Source organism: Hypanus sabinus, chromosome 8, assembly GCF_030144855.1.
Source record: "Hypanus sabinus isolate sHypSab1 chromosome 8, sHypSab1.hap1, whole genome shotgun sequence".
Lineage (NCBI taxonomy): Eukaryota > Metazoa > Chordata > Chondrichthyes > Myliobatiformes > Dasyatidae > Hypanus > Hypanus sabinus.
The window spans coordinates 26,129,789-26,148,846 of NC_082713.1; the positions used below are offsets into that span (position 1 = coordinate 26,129,789).

The window sequence follows — 19,058 nt, forward strand, 5'->3', positions numbered from 1 at the left end:
CGCCTGCTGTACCTGCATGCCCACCTTCAATGACTGGTGTACAATGACACCCAGGTCTTGTGGCATCTCCCCTTTTCCTAATCGGCCACCGTTCAGATAATAATCTGTTTTCCTGTTCTTGCAACCAAAGTGGATAACCTCACATTTACCCACATTAAATTGCATCTGCCATGAATTTGCCCACTCACCTAACCTATCCAAGTCACCCTGCATCCTCTTAGCATCCTCCTCACAGCTAACACCACCGCCCAGCTTCGTGTCATCCGCAAACTTGGAGATGCTGCATTTAATTCCCTCATCTAAATAATTAATATATATTGTAAACAACTGGGGTCCCAGCACTGAGCCTTGCGGTACACCACTAGTCACTGCCTGCCATTCTGAAAAGGTCCCGTTTACTCCCACTCTTTGCTTCCTGTCTGCCAACCAATTTTCTATCCACATCAATATCATACCCCCAATACTGTGTGCTTTAAGTTTGCACACTAATCTCCTGTGTGGGACGTTGTCAAAAGCCTTTTGAAAATCTAAATATACCACATCCACTGGCTCTCCCTTATCCATTCTACTAGTTACATCTTCAAAAAATTCTATAAGATTCGTCAGACATAATTTTCCTTTCACAAATCCATGCTGACTTTGTCCGATGATTTCACGTCTTTCCAAATGTGCTGTTATCACATCTTTGATAACCGACTCTAGCATTTTCCCCACCACCGATGTCAGACTAACTGGTCTAGAATTCCCCGGTTTCTCTCTCCTTCCTTTTTTAAAAAGTGGGGTTACATTAGCCACCCACCAATCTTCAGGAACTAATCCAGAATCTAAGGAGTTTTGAAAAATTCTCACTAATGCATCCACTATTTCTTGGGCTACTTCCTTAAGCACTCTAGGATGCAAACCATCTGGCCCTGAGGATTTATCTGCCTTTAATCCCTTCAATTTACCTAACACCACTTCCCTACTAACATGTACTTCCCTCAGTTCCTCCATCTCACTAGACCCTCGGTCCCTGACTATATCCGGAAGATTATTTATGTCCTCCTTCATGAAGACAGAACCAAAGTAGTTATTCAATTGGTCTGTCATGTCTTTGTTCCCTATGATCAATTCACCTGTTTCTGACTGTAAGGGACCTACATTTGTCTTGACCAATCTTTTTCTTTTCACGTATCTATAAAAGCTTTTACAGTCAGTTTTTATGTTCCCTGCCAGTTTTCTCTCATAATCTTTTTTCCCTTTCCTAATTGAGCACTTTGTCTTCCTTTGCTGGTCTCTGAATTTCTCCCAGTCCTCAGGTATGCCGCTTTTTTTTGCTAATTTATATGTTTCTTCTTTGGACTTGATACGATCCCTAATTTCCCTTGTCAGCCACGGGTGCACTACCTTCCCTGGTTTATTCTTTTGCCAAACTGGGATGAACAATTGTTGTAGTTCATCCATGTGATCTTTAAGTGCTTGCCATTGCATATCCACCGTCAACCCTTTAAGTATCATTTGCCAGTCTATTGTAGCTAATTCACGTCTCATACCTTCAAAGTTATCCTTCTTTAAGTTCAGAACCTTTGTTTCTGAATTAACTATGTCACTCTCCATCTTAATGAAGAATTCCACCATATTATGGTCACTCTTACCCAAGGAGCCTCGCACGACAAGATTGCTAACTAACCCTTCCTCATTGCTCAAAACCCAATCTAGAATGAATGGAATAAATGGAAACATCTGTGTTAACTTAAAATATGGAGAAGCAGGGACAAATAATCCTGGAATGCAGGTAAAGAAACAATCAAAAAACACTGCAGGCTAGAAAGTAGTTAAAGATATAATGAACTTGATTGCTTCCATAGGTACCAAGGTCATGGCAAAATATATTGATTTTGAGCAGAGGAAGAAAACAGAAGCCAAGGATGGGGCAGTGGCAATCAGCAATCTATATGCATACTTGTGCAGACAGGGCTACATACAAGTAAGCCTTTGTACCATGTGTGCCAGGGAGATCTCAAACCTATTTCTCTTCTACATGTTATTCCCAGTGATAATTTCTGAAAGCATAGCAAGTTTTCACATTTAAGAAGTTGACATACAGTTCTGCCTCACCAACTCCTCTTAAATCACCAACTGTTTTAAACCATCTTTCGGCATGTCTGGTATCAAGTACTGAATTTCTAGAAAGTTCACATATAAATATTGGTAAGATGCAAGGCAATGTCTTCAGTTCTCATCATATACTCTGTTCACTTTCTTGCTGGCAACTATCTTAGACTGAAACAGATGATTCACAAGCCAGCAGTCAAATCTCATTGCAAGCCAAGTTCCTGATCACATAGCCTTTACCAAGGCAACCTTAATAATCTCCAATGATTCTACTCACATAAATCTGAACAACAACATTCATGCCACTAGACTCAATTATCACAACTCCTAGGCAACTCCAGCTTACCATCTTCCATCATCATCTCTGCTTCACCAAGTCCTCTAACGTTTCCTGACCCTCAACTTCAGCAGGGCCTGAACTCTGGACTTCCTTCCTCGCTATAAGTTACTTCTCTTTCCTCCCTCACGATACAATCCATCTTCAGTACTTAAGTGTCTCAGCATCAAACGTTGTTTGGGGCGGGGCTGCTAATATACTAAATGCCCAGGAATCAAAGATTCAGAATCCTACACCAATTAACTCACCTCCTAATGACCCAAAGCTTATCCACCATCTATGAGACTCAAAGTAATGTGTCAGAATGCCTCGCTGAGTTCAGCTTCAACACCATTCAAAAGCTCAAGACAATATTTCTCCCCCCACCCCACGGCTGAAATGGCTAACACAAGAGGGCACAGTTTTAAGCTGCTTGGAAGTAAGTACAGAGAAGATGTCAGGGTTAAGTTTTTTTTTTAAAAACGCAGAGAGTGCTGAGTGCATGGAATGGGCTGCCAGCAACGGTAGTGGAGGCAGCTAAAATAATATCTTTTAAGAGACTCCTGGATAGGTGAATGGAGTTTAGAGAAATAGAAGGCTATGGGTAACCCTAGGTAACTTCTAAAGTACGTACATGTTCGGCACAGCATTGCGCGCCGAAGGGCCTGTATTGTGCTGTAGGTTTTCCAGGTTTTTATGTTTCTAATTCAGGACAGAGCATCCCTGTTAGGTCCACATCCATTAACATTCGCTCACTCAATCACCAATGCACAGTAGAAGTTTCTATAAGATGCACTACCACAACCTACCAGCGCTGCTTAGACAGCACCTTCCAGAGCATGACCTCCACCAGCTGGAAGGACAAGGGTAGCAAAAGTATGGGAGTGCCACCACTTGGAAGTTGTCTCCAAGACCGTACATCATTCCACTTTGGAAATGCATTGTCATTCCTTCACCATCCTGGCAGCAAAATCCTGGGACTCCCCCCTAATGGCACAATAGATAATCTACACCTCAAAGGCTGCCATGGCTGAAGAAAACATTACTGTCTCAAATGCAGTTAGGGTTGGGTAATTAAATACTGACTCAGACTGTGAAGCCCACATCTCCTGAATATATACAAAATCTAAAGGTGTTGAATAAGATATAGTAAGCTCTTTTTGCATAATTGTAAATTATTGGCCTTCATAACAGCACTACTGATAGACATATAATTTTCTGAAATCACCAGGTTATCAAATGTATCTAGGCATGTTCCTTAGACCAAGTTTTCATTATTGGCGCATTGGAGCAGCTGATCACAGGTCCAGTGACCCAGGTTCAATCCTGACCTCCTGTATGCAGTCTGTATGGAGTTGGCATATTTGCTCGTCTTCACTCAATTCCCAAAGACAAATGGGTTAGTAGGTTAATTGGCTTTTGTAAAACTCTCCTTGTGTGGTAAAATCCCAGGGAATTTGATGGTAATGAGAATAAAAATGGTCTACATAGATTCAGAGGGCCAAAGGGCCTACCTTCCATTCTGTATTAGTTGATAAATGTCAATTGTACATTTATTTTCACAATTCTAGGACATAACAAATTACTGACAATTATGTTCTTCTGAAAAATTTGATTCATTTATAAATGCAGCAGTAAAATTGCAAAGAGCAAGCCCCAATAAACCACAATGTAATAGTGCATAATATGTACCCCCCCACCAAAAACAAGTGAAATTGATTGATATATAAATATTGGGTAGGAAACTAAGAAACATAGTCCTTTTCCTCACAACTATGCACCTGAATTTTTTGCACCTAACTGATGATAGAGAGGGCCTTGCTATGACACCTCCTCTGAAACACTGCACTTCCAACAATGCAACCCCCCCCCTTAGGTATTTCATGGGATTGTCAATCTAGACATTGGAATTTGAATGCAAGCCACATACTGGGACATGTCTGGCAATTTAACATGTCAAGGTCCAGTGAAAACTCAGGCCAATGATAGATTACTCCAGAAATCTAAGGTCCCTTGACCTTCCCTGGACATACGCATAACCTGGGTTGAAGTGGTGTTAGGTAAATTGAAGGGATTAAAGGCAGATAAATCCCCAGGGCCAGATGGTCTGCATCCCAGAGTGCTTAAGGAAGTAGCCCAAGAAATAGTGGATGCATGAGTAATAATTTTTTAAAACTCCTTAGATTCTGGATTAGTTCCTGAAGATTGGAGGGTGGCTAATGTAACCCCACTTTTTAAAAAAGGGAGAGAAAAACCAGGGAATTATAGACCAGTTAGTCTGACATCGGTGGTGGGGAAAATGCTAAAGTCAGTTATCAAAGATGTGATAACAGTACATTTGGAAAGAGGTGAAAACATCGGACAACGTCAGCATGGATTTGTGAAAGGAAAATCATGTCTGATGAATCTTATAGAATTTACTGAAGATGTAACTAGTAGAGTGGATAGGGGAGAGCCAGTGGATGTGGCATATTTAGATTTTCAAAAGGCTTTTGACGACGTCCCACACAGGAGATTAGTGTGCAAACTTAAAGCACATAGTATTGGGGGTATGATATTGATGTGGATAGAGAATTGGTTGGCAGACAGGAAGCAAAGAGCAAAACGGGACCTTTTCAGAATGGCAGACAGTGACTAGTGGGGTACCACAAGGCTCAGTGCTGGGACCCCAGTTGTTTACAATATAGATTAATGATTTAGATGAGGGAATTAAATGCAGCATCTCGAAATTTGCGGATGACACGAAGCTGGGCGGCAGAGTTAGCTGTGAGGAGGATACTAAGAGGATGCAGGGTGACTTGGATGGGTTGGGTGAATGGGCAAATTCATGGCAGATGCAATTTAATGTGGATAAATGTGAGGTTATCCACTTTGGTTGCAAGAACAGGAAAACAGATTATTATCTGAACGGTGGCCAATTAGGAAAAGGGGAGATGCAACGAGACCTGGGTGTCATTGTACACCAGTCAATGAAGGTGGGCATGCAGGTACAGCAGGCGGTGAAAAAGACAAATGGTATGTTGGCATTCATAGCAAAAAGATTTGAGTACAGGAGCAGGGAGTTTCTACTGCAGTTGTACAAGGCCTTGGTGAGACCGCACCTAGAATATTGTGTGCAGTTTTGGTCCCCTAATCTGTGGAAAGACATTCTTGCCATAGAGAGAACACAAAGAAGGTTCACCAGATTGATTCCTGGGATGGCAGGACTTTCATATGAAGAAAGACTGGATCGACTAGGCTTATACTCACTGGAATTTAGAAGATTGAGGGGGGATCTTATTGAAACGTATAACATTCTAAAGGGATTGGACAGGCTAGATGCAGGAAGATTTTTTCCGATGTTGGGGAAGTCCAGAACGAGGGGTCACAGTTTAAGGATAAAGGGGAAGCCTTTTAGGACCGAGATGAGGAAAAACTTCTTCACACAGAGAGTGGTGAATCTGTGGAATTCTCTGCCACAGTTAACAGTTGAGGCCAGTTCATTGGCTATATTTAAGAGGAAGTTAGATATGGCCCTTGTGGCTAAAGGGATCAGGGGGTATGGAGAGAAAGCAGGTACAGGGTTCTGAGTTGGATGATCAGCCATGATCATACTGAATGGCAGTGCAGACTCGAAGGGCCGAATGGCCTACTCCTGCACCTATTTTCTATGTTTCTATGAATGAAAGACAGATGTATAAAAGGATTTCCACACTCCTGAGGACCTGGGAATAAAGCGAAGTGCAATGTATTTTAATCGCATTGCTGATATCCCTAATTGTTGAAGCTTTTTGAAAGAGATTTACAATACCATGAATGTGTATACTAGAGCAATTCAAAACAAGTAGTTTTATATCTTAAAGTGGTCCATATCAAATGAGATTTTTTTTAAAAAACGCAAGAACTTTGAAAGAGAAGCAGAGTATAAAAGTGTGAAAGCAATGAAAATCTTGACATGGGAGGAGGGAACAAATGCAAGTATGGTGTCCGTTATCTCAGAAAGTTGCATTCCCTGAGGAACAGCTCAAGCCTGAGGTAGGAATAACAATAATCCAACGTCCAAGTTAATAATTTTGCCTCAGAGCAACACCAGAGCCAGTCTATTAAAAAGCAACACATCCAATGATGAGACAAGCTGCTACTCTCAAAATACATGAAAAATTCTAGATGGAAACGCAACATTTTAAATCTACTCACAAACAAAACTCAAGACTGTAATTATATAGAAAGTGTTCAAATTGCACCATATTATTTATACATTGTAAAACCACTCACCGTTAGGAAAATTTTTTAGCTCCATGACTATACAACACAGCATTGAAACAGCATAAGCACACTACAGGCCATTCAGCCCACAATGTGGTGCTGACCCTTTATAAACTACACCAAGATCAATCTGACCCTTCCCTCCCACATAGTCCATTATTTTTCTTTAGCTGTTGGCAATCTACACAACACACAGCTGTACAGAAGCACCACTCCACGTTGCAGAGTATCGGAAAAGCTGCAGAGGGTTGTAAGCTCACCGGTCCCCATCATGGGCACGAGCCTCCCCAGCATCAACAACATCTTCAAAACACAATGCCTCAAAAAAATACATCATTATGGACCTCGACCACCCAGAACATTTCGAACGTAGGTGGTACAGAAGCCTGAATACAGACTCAACATTTTAGAAACAGCTTCTTCCTCTCTGCCATCAGATTTCTGAACTGTCCATGTAAAAAGTATTACTTATTGCAATTTATAGTATATTTTATGTATCACACTATACTGCTGCCACAAAATAAATTTCACAACATACTTCAATGATAATGAACTTGATTTTGATTCAAAGACCTGCACACTTAGTCAAATATGCAAATATCTTATCAGCTAATCATGTGGCAGGAACTCAATGCATAAAAACATAAACATGGTCAAGAAGTTCAGTTGTTGTTCAGACTAAACATCAGAATGGGGAAGAAATGTGATCGAAGTGACTTTGACCGTGGAATGATTGTTGGTGCCAGATTGGTGGGGGGGGGGGGGGGGGTGGGTTGAGTATCTCAGAAACTGATCTCCTGGGAATTTCATGCACAGTCGTCTCCAGAGCAGGGGCTCTTCAGTTAACAGCAAGGCTCTTTGGCATAAAAAAGGTTGGGAACACCTGCTCTAGAGCTTATAGAGTGGTTTGAAAGACAAAAAAAACATCCAGTGAGCAGGAGTACTGTGGGTGACAACGCCTTGTTGATGAGAGGTCAGAGGAGAATGGCCAGACTGGTTTAAGGTGACAGTAACTCAGCTAACCAGTGGTGTGCAGGAGAGCATCTCTGAATGCACAACACCTCAAACGTTGAAGTGGATGGGCTGCAGCAGCCCCCTTCCACTCCTATAAAGTGACCACTGAGTACCTGCTCAAGGCTGAAGGAATACAATCCATGGAATACTGGGCTTCAGGTTTCTGAACTGCCCTTGGATGACTCAGATTCATGTTGTCACCAGACAGCCAGGAAATGAATTCCAACTGCAACACTTTATCATTTGGCATTGCAATTTTGGCAATGACTATATAACTTTTATGCCAAAGCTACAAAACAGTAAAGATGTGAGTGTTTTAAATGCACTAAGCAACATCTGTTCATCAGCATCTAACTACGTCCTTAACTGAGATTGAGCACATGCATCTGCCTTGGGTCAAAATGAAGTGTTTCCAACTAGACCATAATGATTGAAATTACAAATTTTGATTTGCAACACATCCTTTGATGACAAATCAATTCAACCAGTAAACTGACTGAAACACAACGGCATAGCTCTTTGCATACATGACATTTTACTTTCCATAAATTCTGAACTAAAAGGTCACGTTTTTCACACATTCTCCTCAATTCACAGTAATTACCAATCATGCAACACAAATGGTACACATATGCTTCTTATCACATTTCTACCTGATCACTTTTTTTAAAAAGCTCACTAAAAAACTATTTTCCAAAAACTCAAAGCACCCAGCACATCTCAACTGATATATCACTGTGGGAGTAAGTGCTATTCCATTGAAGGAATAGCAGAGACCACAGTAGCATAGCAGTTACTGCGTCACTAGTACAGCTTGGAGCGGAGTTCAATTCTGCTGTCCTCTGCAAGAATGCTTGTATGTTCTTCCCCTGAGTACGTGGGTTTCCTCCAAGTGCTCTGGATTCCTCCCACAGTTCAAAGACATAGAGGTTAGTAGATTAATTGTCCTGCAATTAGGCTAGGATGAAATCAGTGGGGAGCAGGGCAGCATGGCTCAGTGGGCCAGAAGGACCCATTCCCCGCTTTATCTCCAAATAAATAAAATAATAAAGGTGTATCAATTGTGAACAACCTCAAAAGAGGGTCAAACCTGACCAAAATATTTACAGAGGGGTCTCCCTATTCTTTCCACCGAGAAATCCATCACTGGGGTCCTTCTAGTTGCCCAGCAGCTGCTCCAGCTGGTGTGGATTCAATCCATAGGAATACAGTGGAGATCTTCACTGAACAACAATCTCAAGAACAATTCAGAGGCCATTTTACATGGCCTTTTTCAATCCCAATGAAGACTTTGACTCCACTGATAGTGAAGAACTGTGTAACACTCTCAAACTGAGCTGCTTACCATCACCTTAAGTTTGCTTCATGACACCAGGATCCCAACCATAGGCTCTACAAGGTGACAATCTCAGTAATGACCAGGGTCAAACAAGGCTGCATCATATCACCCTGAGATTCATTTTCTTGCAGGTATATTCAGTAAATCCACGAATCATAATAGAATCAATTAAAGACTACACTGAACAGGGCAGACAACCATTTTGCAAAAGACATCAAACTTCAAAGACAAAAGAGGGAAGGAAAACACAATATATAACTAAATTATAGATCAAGATTAAACATTGTGAAACATTGGTCACAATATGAGGATTAATCCCCATTTACATCCAGGTTCAAAATTAAAGGGACACCATACCTTAAATTTCAGCTGCAACAATGTACAAAGTTGAGGCAAGTCACAGTTAACCATGACTAACCGTAAATTGGAGCTGGTCCCTTTGCAATTCTGCACAAGGGCTGACATTATTGGCTGGAAGTTAGAACTCAGGACTGTTGTATACAAAAGGCACAGGTTCCACAGCACAAACCTATCTGCCAGAGAACTGGTGCTATGTGCCAGTGTGATAGATGCCAGCTGAAACAGCCACCTAAAGGGCATTGATGTACATTACCAAAGAAGGTTCTAGATTGATTCCTGGGATGGCAGGACTTTCATATGGAGAAAGACTAGATCGACTAGGCTTATACTCACTGGAATTTAGAAGATTGAGGGGGGATCTTATTGAAACATATAAAATTCTAAAGGGATTGGACAGGCTAGATGCAGGAAGATAGTTTCCGATATTGGGGAAGTTCAGAACGAGGGGTCACAGTTTAAGGATAAAGGGGAAGCCTTTTAGGACCGAGATGAGGAAAAACTTCTTCACACAGAGAGTGGTAAATCTGTGGAATTCTCTACCACAGGAAACAGTTGAGGCCGGTTCATTGGCTATATTTAAGAGGGAGTTAGATATGGCCCTTGTGGCTAAAGGGATCAGGGGGTATGGTGAGAAAGCAGGTATAGGGTTCTGAGTTGGATGATCAGCCATGATCATACTGAATGGCGGTGCAGGCTCGAAGGGCCAAATGGCCTACTCCTGCACCTATTTTTTATGGTTCTACCAGAGCTAGTGAAGGTTTGGACTGCCTTTGGTATGCACACCAGCGATAGATGGCATCATTACAGTACAGATTGCAGTTCAAGACTTACCCCAGTAAGCCTAACCTCAGTGGTTGGGAAAATGTTGGATTCTAATTATTAAGGATGGTTTTGTGGTACTTGGAGACTAATGATAAATTAAATCAAGGCCAGCATGGTCTTTATAAAGGGAAATCTTGCCTGACAAATCTGTTAAGAGTTCTTCGAGGAAGTAATAAGCAGGGTGGACAAAGAACAGGCAGTGGATGTCATTTACTTGGATTTTCAAAAGGCATTTATTTGATAAGGACCTACACAGGAGGCTGCTTAACAAAATAAAATTGTATGGCATTACAGGAAAGATACTGGCATGGATAGAGGAATGGCTGACAGGCAGGAGACAGCCAATGGGAATAAAGTGGGCATTTTCTGGTTGGCTGACTGTGATTAGTGGTGTTCCTCAGGAGTCAGTATTGGGACCACTACTTTTCACATTGTTAATGATTTAGATAGTGGAATTGATGGCTTTATGACAATTGTTTCGGATGATACGAAGATAGGTTGAGGGGTAGGTAGTGCTGAGGAAGCAATGCGATTGCAGCAGGACTTAGATAAACAGGAAGAATTGGCAAAAAAAATTGGCAGTTAGAATACAGTGTTGGGAAATGTATGATAATGCATTTTGGTTAAAGGAACAACAGTGCGGACTATTATCTAAACAGGGAGAAAGTTCAAACATCAGAGGTGCAGAGGGACTTGAGAGTCCTCATGTAAGACTAGAAGATGTTTACTTTACAGAAAGAGTCAGTTGTAAAGAAAGCAATTACAATGTTGGCAATCATTTCAAGAGTAGAAGAATATAAAAGCAAGGAGATAATGCTGAGTCTTTAAAAGACACTAGTCAGGCCACACCTGGGGTATTGTCAACAGTTTTGGGCCCCATATCTCAGAAAGGGTGTGTTGTCATTGGAGAGAGTCCAGAGGAGGTTCACGAGGATGATTCTGGGAATGAGCATTCTGGGATTAACATGAGGATTGTTTGGCAGCTTTGGGCCTGTACTCACTGGAATTCAGAAGAATGCAGGGGGATCTCATGGAAACAGTGAATGTTGAAAAGGCTAGGCATGGTGGATGTGGAGAGAATGTTTCCTATTGTAGGGGGTATCCAGCACAGCCTTAAAACTGAGGGGCAACCTTTTAGAACAGTGGTAAGGAGGAATAATTTTAGCCAGAGAGTAGTGAATCTGAATAAGGCTCTGCAATGCACGACTTTCTTTATAAAATCACCTCGCTACCTTTGGTAGAGTACTGACAGATGGCACAACATGGAAGAGCAAGAAGAGGAAAAAAAAATCACTTTTTACATCTATGCTTGGTCCATTCCAATAATCAACAAGTAGCAATTGGATGCAATGTTCAAATTATTTTATTAAAAGAAAGAAACACTGTGGGCAATACTGAACTTCTACTTCCCCTTTCCAGATCTTTTTTTGTAGTCATACAGAAAATACAGCATGGAAACAGATCCTTTGGCCCAACTCACCCATGCTGACCAAGATATCAATCTAAGCTAGTCCTACTTGCCAACATTTGGCCCATATCCCTCTACTAATCCCAAATCCAATTAATCTTATCTCACTGGCTAACTTTTGGCAGTTCCAGCACCATATGCAAGTTGCAATAGTCTGTTAAATATGCAAATCTTGGATCTATTGAGAAATTTGGATGATTTGGCACTGAATTGAAGCCCAACTGATTTCAAAAGTCTGAGAACAAGTCAAAAGGTTTAAATAATTTTAATTTTTTTTACATGTTAAACTATTTAAATTCTAAGTTGTTCTGAATGACCGAGACATTTTACATGTTCGAAAACCTCTTGAAGTGTAAGAGGCTTTCACTGCTAGAGATGGAGCTTTATCTGCTGTCAGAGGATAGTAGAGCAGTATCAGTGTGGAATTCCCTCGGTGTGGCACTAGAAGCTCAACGCTGTTTAGACCATAACGCTGGAGCCCTGGATGTTTTCAGCCAGTCAGCTAGGCCTTCAGCTTTCTGTTCAAGTAAGCACAGACTTAGGGACTATAGATTAAAATTCCAGACAGGGGTACCTGGGCAAGCTGATGGTGCACTACTATTCATAAACTGGTACTGCTTGAAGGGTTGGATCTTACTAGATATTAATTCTATTACCGCTGTCTTATTGGGTAGCTGCACTCGAAGACATTAGAGATGGTATCTGACCACCATCCATTCAAGCACACAGCAGCAATTTTTCAGTATGTTGACAAATTTCAAATTTAATGTGATTAAAAGCATTAACTGAAGATCCCCAAGGGAAGAACATGTTCACAGTCTACAGAGCTCAGAAAACTCTACCCAATGAATAGTAGTCACTTCTTTAAATAATGGCTGGAATTTTACATTTGTGGGATAAAATAAGTAATTTTATTAGTACATTGAAGCAGCTTATTTTGGGGAAAAGAAACAGTACTAAATACACAAAATTATACAGATTGCTTGAAAACAGACTTACAGCTGAAAAAAAAAATCACACAATCAATGATTTAGCTTTCTCAGTGCAGTTGATGGTCATTAAGATTATGTGCAACCTGGAGGATCTCTGGTTTTCAACATTTTACCCGTTATTCAAAAATCAATGAAACTGTAGCTACTGCATGGTTCAAAATTTTTTGTAAAGTAATCAAAACGTGCAACTTATTCACCTAATTTTTTCTTTTGAATGAAAAAAAAACTGAAAGCCCTCACACTTGCCCAGGGAGAACCCAGGGCTACACAGCAGCACAGTGGTCAGCACAACGCTTTACAGTACCAGCGACCCGAATTCATTTCCAGGCGCAGCCCGAAAGGAATTTGTATGTTTTGTCCATGACTGTGTGGGTGTCCTCCCACAGTCCAAAGACATACTGGTTAGTAGGGTAATTAGTTATTATAAATTTCAGATGATTAGGCTAGTATTAAATTGGGAGATTCTTGGGTGGTGTAACTCTAAGAACTGGGTAGGCCTACTGCATGCTGCATCTCAATCAATCAATAAATAAATATAATCCAAATGAGATGTCAAAAATTATTCAGTAGTTAAATAGGCTGGAGATTGAGACGGCTCTCCAACTCCAAACCCCGGTTTGTGTGGATGCTGTGGAATTCGCTACCTTGTTACAACTCAGTGCCAAGAAATAACAGACAGCACACTGCATACGATTAAAGGAATTATATTTAAAGGGTTCGTAAAAAAACAAAAAGGGCCCATTATAATTAAACAGTCAAATATGCACCAGTTGGAGCTCAACTCTTCCAAAAGTCATACGTATTCACTGGTCCTCAGTAGATCCCGGCACCTTGTTCAATCGAATCACCGTCCCCCACCAGGTTGAATCCCATGACTGGTTCTCTCCTCATCTCCTGCCGAACAAAAACAAACCCTAGAACAAGCTCAGAAAACCTTGCTCCGCCCCCCCCCCCCAGTGTTCTTGTGAACCTTCTCCCAGTTCCACTACCCAAATTGGATGACACACATTCCTCAGCATCCCTCATCTTCAACAATAACCCATAGAGGCTGAAAGCAGATCAGACTGCTCTTACAGAACTGACTAAAATAAAATACCTATAGCATAGCAGTAAAAATGTGAACCATTGTGTTACGCTCTCCCCCCTTCACCCATCCCACCAAAAATAGTCACATTTTCATGACTTTGAAATAATTTATCGTTCCTTCATTAATAACACCACTTTCAAGGAATTTCATGATATCAGGACCTTTAATCAATTTGTAAATGGTAGTGATATATCTCACTAGGGGGACAGGCATAACACACTATTCATCCAGTGCAACCTAGGCCAGCCTATCTGGGGGTCTCCTGACTCTGAGACCTCCTTATCCCATCATCAACTCCTTCAGTTTCAGACACTCCTTGGGATTTTTCTTGTCTACATGGCGAGACATGCCCTCCAGCAACACAGATCCCGCTGTCACTTGGCTGAACTCAGCTTCATTCCCAGTTACTTTAGGGCCAAGTCTTCCTTCAATGTCCAGCTGCAAGCCTGCCTATCCATTGCTAGTCCCCCCCCCCACCCCCCATTTCACCCACCTCAGCATGAGAAGGGTTGAGAATCTCTCTCTCAATTATTTGGGAGTTTGCAAAGGTCAGCATATAGCACACCGCCATTTCCTCATCCTTTGAATCTATATCACATTCAGGGATGGAGTCTGGTTAAATCCTTCCAGCTGCTGGTCCTTTGGTTCCCTCACATCATCACAGAGTCCTCTTACTGGGTGTAGGGTCCAGGTCAGGCTCTGGGTCAACATGCAGTTCTTGTCCAAGAGGGAGAAGGTGGTTTGGATAGAGAATCTTGCCAGGCTCATTCTCATCCTCTGGTTTCACTCGGAAAACGTTTGGCATCTGACTCTCCACTACATGGGGCGTAGCCACCCATGCTCAGCCATGGTCACCTATGGTCAGCCAACTTATGCTTCCCAGGTAGCCCCAAATTCTTTATGAGGACTCTGTCTCCAGTCATTAGTTGGGAGAACCTAACCATTCCTCCCCATGTTTCCTTAATTCTGCTTGGTTGCCAAGACCTCAACTAACTCATAAGCCTTTTTCAGCTCCCTTCTCATATCAGACACATACTTCAGATAAGTCTTCTGTAGTAGATATTCCTCGCTAGTCCCAAAACAGAGGTTTATGGGCAACCTCACTTCACATCCAAACTTCAGATAATATGGTGAGTACACGGTGGCTTCATTTCGGGTACAGTTGTAGCAGTGGACCAGATGTCCAATAAGTTGACTCCACTTGTTCTGTTTGTTGATCTCCAAGGTTCCGAACATGTCTAGCAAGGTCCAACTGAACCACTCTGGCTGGGGATCACCCTGTGGGTGATAAAGGCATAGTCCTCGACTTCTCAACTCCAAGCATGCTCAGTAACTCATGTATGGGCCTACTCTCAAAATCCCATCCCTGATCGCTATGTATCCACTTAGAGAGGCCAATATAAACAAAATATTTCTCCCATAACTCTTTGGCCACGGTGGATGCCCTTTGATCTTTGGTAGAGAAGGTTTGCGCATATCTTGTGTAGTGATCCATTATAACCAAGACATTCTTCATGTTGCTGGCATCAGCTCTATTGATAGGAAATCCATACACACCAGATCCAACAGCCGCTCACTCTGCAAGTGAGATAATGGAGCTGCCCTCATAGGCAGCATCTTCCTCTGTAAACATTGAATGCACGACTACAGTATTCTTTGACCTCCGACTTCATTCGGGGCCAATAGAACTGATCTGAGAAATCCATAGGTCTTGTCAATCCCCAAATGACTAGATGCATCGTGCAGTGACTTCAACACCATCCTCCGATAATTCTCAGACAGAACCAGCTAGGAATGCCAAGGGCAGTCCAGAAGTGATGTGACCTGGTATACGATCTGGTTCCTCAACTCCTATCTGGGTAATTCTCTCAGACACTGTTACGCGTTTTATCATGTCCGCTTGGGCCATGTCCCTTTCTGTGACCGCTGCCCAAACGGTGCCCGTGCATGGGTCATCTCGCTGAGCGGCTGCCACTTCCCCAGGACTCAATTCCGGCAACTGCTTTGACTTCAGAGCAGTCAGGTTGCAGTAAACTTGTGGAATGGTGCTATCAGAAGCTCCCAAATTATCTACCGCTCAATTCTGCCCTTGCCTTTCCTCTACCTTCCCCATGATGGCAAACTGGCACATGGCTTTCACTCCCGGGGCAGGAACACCCTCCCACTCTCCGTCCCTGTCCAGCCCTTCATGTGCACATTGGGTCAACGCATTGACAATCAATGTTCTGACTCCCCGGCCAGTACTTCTGGCTGAAATCATAGGCAGACAACACTGCCAACCACTGACAGCCCATGACATCCAATTTCACAAAGGTCAGGAAACAAGTTAATGGGTTGTTGTCCATCCTCACCTCAAACTTAGCACCATATATAGTCCCTTAGCTTATCCACAACAGCCCACTTCGAGGCCACAAGCTCCAACATGTGTGGGGTAGTTTCGCTCAGAGGGTGACGCAGTCTGACAAACGCAACAGGTCTCAACCCAGTGCCCTGATCCTGATACTGATCACCCCCAAGCTCTCTTTGCTGGCACCTGTATGCAATACATACGGTAATTGGGGGTCTGCAAAAGCCAGCACAGGCCCTTTCCTCAGCAGCTCCTTCAGCAACTGAAAGGCCTCTTCACATTTTGCATCCCATCTTGTTCCAAAAGGGTCCAAAGGGCCAAGATAATCTTTACCATCCTCTCCTTCTGTCCTCCTCCCTTTCTTCCTCAAGGGAGAGTAACCACACATAAGCTGATTTAAAGGGTGACACACTTTCGAGTAGTCCTTCATGAACAATCTGATAGTACCCACAGAAACCAAGAAACTAACTCATAGTTTGGAGCCTTGGCCAAGTGGACACCATCTCAGGTCTTAGAACAATCTGTAGCTACTTCATCCCGTGAGACTATGTGCCCATTTGGCTTCCTGTTGCACCAAAAATATTTTCTAGCAACTGCATGTAGCCTGCAGAAGTAGCAAAGGGGACATGTACCTTTAAGGATCTCACTACGTCAGCAGCCGACCCCCTCAAACTCTCTACCAATCACTATCTTTTTATGTCATCACAGCACTCCCACTCATCCAGCATCTGAGAGGTCTGCTCCGCCCAAGCCTCCTATTCCTCCTCCCCTTCCAAGGCGGGCTTCATTCTTGAGAACATACTGAGCCTACAATAACCAGGACTCTCTGCTTGTAAACTTGGCCATTTATTCACCAGGGAGGCAAGGGCTGATACAAGCTCAGAATGCCCAGCCATCCTTGGAAGACTCATCAAACCTTTCAAATCAGACCACTCCTTCCCCTCATTCCACAGATCTCCGCCCCCAGCTACGAGAAACTTGACTTCCAATTCGGCACCCTCATCTACATTCCCCTCCTCCCAGCAAGCATGGGCAGCCCACAGCCCGCCCTCTCCCAGGGTCCTAATAGTACCAAGCAGATTCATCACTGTTACTTCAATGCTAGTCTGAACCAAAACAAAGTCTTTGCCCACCATTTTGTCAAACCTCCACTCCACGATCGTAACTGTTCCTAATGCTTTAACAGTACTTAAAGCCCGAATTAACAATTCGTCTACCCCACTCAATAAATACGCATTTGTTACCAGTATCCCCGTGGATTTGCACCTCCGCTCAACTCCTGCAGCATCCATAGTCACTTTACTGGACAATAGTTTAACACAGGTTTAAACACTGGATCAACGTTCAGGGCAATCACACAGCATCCAATGACATTGATCCAGGACGATACCCCTACAATGAAACCCTGCTGGTTTCCTTGGCTGCACAAATCTAGGGAAGACACACTCCGGTCCTGCCAAACCCGTGAGATTGAGATGGCCCTCCCACCCTAAACCCTGGTTTGTGTGGATGCTGTGTGATTTGCTATCCTGTTACAACTTAGTGCCGAGAAATAACAGACAGTACACTGCATACGATTAAAAGAATTATACTTATGAACCTTAACTTAACCAACGGTCTAGTAAAGAAAAAAACCAAAAATGGCCCACTGTAATTAAACAGTCAAATGTATACAAGATGGAGCTCAACTCTTGCAAAAGTCATACATATTCACTGATCCTCAGTAGATCCCGGCACCTTGTTCAATCGAATCACTGTCTCCCACCAGGTCGAATCCTACGACCGGTTCTCTCCAGCATCTTCTCTCCTCATTAACAAAAACAAACCCTAGACCAACCTTGGTGTCCCTCAGCAAACCTTCACCCCCCTTCTCAGTGTTCTCGTGAACTTTCTCCCAGTTTCACCATCCAGATTGGATGACACACATTTCTCAGCATCCCTCATCCTCAGCAATAACCCAAACAGGCTGAAAGCAAAACAGACTGCTCTTACAGATGCCTTTTTCATCACACTCCTGGTATGTACAGACCACGTGAGATCCTCGGTGATGTGTATGCAGAGGAACTTAAAGCTGTTCACTGTCTCAACCCGAATTTGCTTCTCTTTGTCCACACCTTAAGTTTTCTCAGTAAGCATGAAAGACAACATAAATGCACAAGAGAAGAAGAGGAATAGCCCTTAACTCAGCAGAGGAGTTATTGGGGCACCGTCATGAAGGTGTTTCCGCAGCAAGTTATTCTTGTTTTTACAAGGCCAAGTTGCTAGCTCGACACTCAACCCGACTTGGATTTGAACTTGGGAACCCTCGCTCCGGAATCCGGCGCTGATGTTATAAATACACAAGGGATTCATTTTTTCTGTAGAGGAACTTAGGCAAACACAGGATAGTCTCCCTTCCATCAGCCTGGAAACTTCAAAAAGCATGATTCACATGCAAGTTATGACAGTCTACGTAAAATACTGGGGAAGAGGTGTGTCAAATATCATAAGACAACAGGGAACTACATTATTAGCTTAAAAAAGCAGGAGAAATAAATATAATGGAAAAAATGTGTTTAAATGGATTACCATACAAACATAGCCAAATCTGGTATCAAAACTTAAATGTCCCTCCCAAATTAGTTGAAATTGAATCATAATATTACTACAAAAAAAGAACATCTGCACGCCAACATTAGTAATAATGTCAATGATGCACAGTCTTAAATATTTTTGTTAGATGCATTCAGCACTCATTTTTTCTATACACAAGAATTTGAATGCAAACTGTAGTTTTTGTTTGCGTTCATAACTGTACATGGGTCGCTTCAAATACTAACTGAAATTAAATAACTACTTAAGGAAACTAATGCAGAAAGCAACAGTAGATCTGCAAAAACATGAATCATTCTGGAATAGGTAAGGCAGCACTATTTTGCATAATGTACTTTTGCATACAATGGTGCAAAGAATAAAACAATTCTATTCATAATTA

General features: G+C 42.3%; 1 protein-coding gene across 4 annotated transcripts in view; it reads right to left on the reverse strand.

Annotated features, from left to right (window-relative positions):
• Positions 1–19,058, reverse strand: part of nexmifb (neurite extension and migration factor b) — a 282,397-nt gene that overhangs the window by 221,592 nt on the left and 41,747 nt on the right. The window lies entirely within an intron of this gene.